Raw genomic sequence first — 4,666 nt, 5'->3', positions numbered from 1 at the left:
GCCTAAACCCGTAGTAAAGCCCTTTGCCTTTGCATGTATGACTCGGTCTCCCTGGCAGTTTCTGGTTTTTGAGGACAATATTGGGAACTTGGGTATAACAGTACCCCTAGAGATATTCTTTACTAAATATTTAAGGGGCACCTGGGTGGCTTGGTCAAGCGTCCACCTTCTGCTCTGGTTATGATGTCACAGTTCAGGAGTTCAAGCCCCTCATGGGCTTGCTGCTGTCAGCCCAGAGTCTGCTTCAGAGCCTCTCTCCCCTTCTCTCTGCTCTTCCCCTGCTCGCACTCACTCTCAAAAATAAATAAAACATTAAAAAAAAAAAAAGAGAGGCCCCTGGGTGGCTTGGTCGGCCAAGCCTCCGACTTCGGCTCAGGTCAGATCTCACGTTCGTGGGTTCGAGCCCCGCATCAGGCTCTGTGCTGACAGCTAGCTCAGAGCCTGGAGCCTGCTTCCGGTTCTGTGTCTCCTCTCTCTGTCCCTCCCCCTCTCATGCTCTGTCTCTGTATAAAAAATAAATAAAAACATTAAAAAAAAAAAAAAGAACTGTAAACATTTAAATTCTATTTCCTCAGAAACTTAAAAGCAATTTCCTGCCCCACTAAGTCTTTTTCTTTTAAATTCTCCAACTTCGAAAAACTGTTTTCTGGCATTAAAAAAACAATATCCACGAGATACCAATTTAGATAGTGAGCTGTTTGCCATCACAACTGCTTTGAAAGGAGATTCAGTTTATGACAATCATTAAACTTTGTTGTTGTAAGTTTTACTTGATGATAACACTAAATCCTTATGTTTTTTTGCTTCCATAATGTGATTCTCTGGTCACACCTAAAAATAAATTAATCAGTGACATTGTTTGCCTGGTCCAGGTCTCATTCTCTAATGTTTGAGACTTTCTTACCCATGACAGTATATATTATTGGTATGGCCCAGGATGTGGGTGACACTACAAGTTGAGGTAAAACACATATACATACCTGAGTACAAAGTGCTCCATAAAGCCTTTTTTAGGCTCAGTATCTACCACCCAGTAAACTCTGGTGACCAGAAAGTAGTCAGAATGATCCATGATGATCTTTTTTCAAAACCTGACAAGTTGCTGCAACATGGCCCTCTTTGGGCAAGCAAGTTTGGGGGAATTGTGTGTAATCAAAATAGCAGCGAAAGGATACTTCTTTTTTTTTCTTAAGACTCTAACTAATCAACAGGTTCATCACTGATAAGAAGAAACTTGCTTTCCAGAAAACCCATTGTCAAGCTCCTTCCTAGAGTTCTTAGTTTCTGGAAGGTCGTTTCCTGCCACTTCATTTGTCCTCCCACTTTGAAATCCTGTTGCTAAGATCACCTTTCTGACCAATGGAACTCCAGGATTTATCTTTATGATCCATAATGACTGCCTCTCAAGGTAGAGAAGACATGCCACACCTTTGTTAAAGTACAAAAGGGCAGAAGTGAATTGGGTTGCTTCTTTAATTCCTTAAACTGTGACGACATAATTGTCATTCCATTATTATAGTTTCACTTATTGTTAGTCATGTTCTAGTAGTAATAAAGTTATTTGCACTCTCTTTTAAAAGCACAAAGCAGGGGCACCTGGGTGGTTCTGTCGGTTAAGTGTCTGACTTTGGCTCAGGTCATGATCTCACAGTTTGTGGGATCGAGCCCCACGTGGGCTCTGTGCTGACAGCTCAGAGCCTGGAGCCTGGTTTGGATTCTGTGTCTCCTTCTCTCTCTGCCCCTCCTCCACTCATGCTCTGTTTCTCTCTGTCTCAATCATAAATAAACATAAAAAAAAATTTTTTAAAGCACAAAGCAATCCAACAATAATCATTTGCCTCTTTCTTTTCCCTATCTTCAGTCCTGACATCAAATTAACTGTTTTATTCTTTCAGAATGGGTCCTGCCTTTCCATTATGGATTGAGCATACTTCTTTTTTTTTCCCATACATAGATTTCAACTTTATTTTATTTTACTAATTATTTTTTACTGTTTATTTAGTTTTGAGAGAGAGAGAGAGAGAGAGAGAGAGAGAGCAGGGGACGAACAGAGAGAGAAGGAGGCAGAATCCGAAGCAGTCTACAGCCTCCGAGCTGTCAGCACAGAGCCTGATGTGGGGCTTGAACCCCCAAACCTCGAGATCAAGATGTGAGCCAAAGTTGGATGCTTAACCAACTGAGCCACCCAGGTGCCCAGCAGATAACATACTTCTAAAGGTGACTGAAAAACAGGTGTCACTGGGTAGAGTCCAAGGGACCAGAACTGATGGTGGGGTCCACCTGTGTCTTTAGCTCACCCAGCCTGCTCTGAAATGCTAAGTTTTCAGCCTTCCCTGATGAAGGAATCTTATTTCTCTTTCTTTTCTATAGAAAGAGAAAATTTTTCAGCCTTTTATTCTTTTTAGGGACTCTGACCATCTTCATGGAAAAGCTACATCAGCTTTCTCTCAACTTGATCTGTTCATTTCCAAGACTAACAGTTAGTACCCATCACTGGGTACTGCATCCTCTCAGCAAACAAGTGGGCTCATCACTGCCATAACTGTTGGAGTAGCTTAGATTTCACTTTTTGAACACATTTCTTAAAAAAATTTTAAGTAAGCTCTATACCCAGTGTGGGTCTTGAACTCAGGACTCTAAGATCAATAATTGCATGCTCTATAGACTAAGCCACCCAGGTGCCCCGCCCCCACCTTTAAAAAAAATTTTTTTTAAGTAAGCTCTATGCCCAATGTGGAATATGAACACATTTAAGTACATAACAACTGTTTTAAATTTTCGGGACATAGAAAAATATTAATCATTCACAATCTCACCATATTTTCATAATTGTTTCACCATTTCATTTATATCTTTCAACCTTTTCTACCATGCATATCTTTTTGGCGTGGTTCTCATTATAAATTCAACCCTGGGGCATGCTGTTTACACATATCATAAACACTTCTCCATGACACTGAAGTCTTCCCCACCATTATTAAAAAGTGGCTTAAATGCTAAACAAGGCAATTGAATTTCTATTACTGGTTGGTTTCTTTGATATAAATAAGAGTGTGGTAAATAACTCCATAAGAAAACCTCCTAATGTTCTACTACAAAAGTCTTTGACTTGAAAAAATAATGCCGTGGCCAGTTCTTTGTAGCAGCAGGTTAAAACTGTGGAACAGGGGCACCTGGGTGGCTCAGTCAGTTGAGCGGCCGGCTTCAGCTCAGGTCAGATCTCATGTTTGTGGGTTCGAGCACCGCGTCAGGCTCTGTGCAGACAGCTAGCTCAGAGCCTGGAGACTGCTTCAGATTCTGTGTCTCCCTCTCTCTCTGCCCCTCCCCTTCTCATGCTCTGTCTCTCTCTCTGTATCAAAAATAAATAAAACATTAAAAAAAAAATTTTTTTTAAACTGTGGAACAAAAACAAAACAAAGTAAAACAAACAAACAACAAAAAAAACACTATGTAACAAATTATTTTCAAATTCTTCAACTTGAACTATTAATTTTTTTCATTTGGTGGTTCCTAGTCCTACAAAATGATGACTTCTTTCTTCCCGCTGAAGTTCACAGTCTCCTAGGGAAGGAAAGGGCCTCAGGCTAACAGTCATACCTTCTGCTCTTGGCCAAGATGACCAAGAAACAATTTTATAGGAGATGAGAAGCCATCTTTGCTGCTTCTAAGTGAAGGGAAATAAAAAAAGGAAAACCAAAACTGTGCCACTTTGGTGTATTGATTATTTTGAATTAAAGCTACTTGAAAAACAGCCAGTGCAAGAAGGACCCTCTGACCCTCCTTTGTCCCCCTGAAAACAGGAAATACATCTCCCCTGTGAAAGGTACCCTTCCTGTACCAGGAGGAAGAGAGACATTCTTATCACTAGAGAGAGGAATTGATGGCTGAAAAGACTATATAAACAAATCTTGTTACTAATTTACTACCCCCAACTCCGAACCTCTTTGTCAGTTCTTCACAAATTTATTGTTTCTTTGTCTAAAAGGTATAAAAGCTGCTTGGTTTTGGTCAGTTATTTGAGTTTTTATGGCCTCCTGTACATATGAAATTAAGTTTGCTTTTCCTGTTAATCTTCTTATGCCAATTTCATTATTAGGCCAGCCAAGGAATCTAGAAGAGAAGAAGGGAAATTTTTCTTCCTCTACGAAGACTTGGGAAAAGGAAACTCCTAGGGTTTGTACAAAGGCAAACAAAATAATCTTTATCTGACTCAGATCCTTCATGCTGTAACAGTATGAGCTTATTATATTTTGTTATTGTTTTGTCTGGGTCTTTTTTTTTTCTTTAAGCCTAGAAAACATCATTCTCAAAGAATTAAGCCTCTCCTGCAACCTTTCTTCCCTTAAATTAACCATTGTAATTTTACTTTTTGCATTATTTCTCACTTTCTAGGCATTTTGATGATACCCCCACCTTATATCATGAATTCCATTGTAATTTACACTGTGTACATAGATTATGATCAGTTTATTGTGAACTTCCTAATTGCTGCCTATTTATGCAGTTTTATACCATGCTTCTCTTTCCTTTTATCCTTCTTCCCTTCCTTCTTTTTTTTGAAGATTAGAACTGCTTTAATTGCATCCTTTTTTAAAAACTTTATTGAAGTACAATTTACATACTATAAAATCCACCTAGTGTAGTTACACAGTTAGAATGATTTTTA

This window comes from Suricata suricatta, chromosome 7, assembly GCF_006229205.1.
Source record: "Suricata suricatta isolate VVHF042 chromosome 7, meerkat_22Aug2017_6uvM2_HiC, whole genome shotgun sequence".
Taxonomy (NCBI): Eukaryota; Metazoa; Chordata; class Mammalia; order Carnivora; family Herpestidae; genus Suricata; species Suricata suricatta.
The sequence above is the reverse complement of the archived record's forward strand: the minus strand, read 5'-3'. Positions refer to the sequence as shown.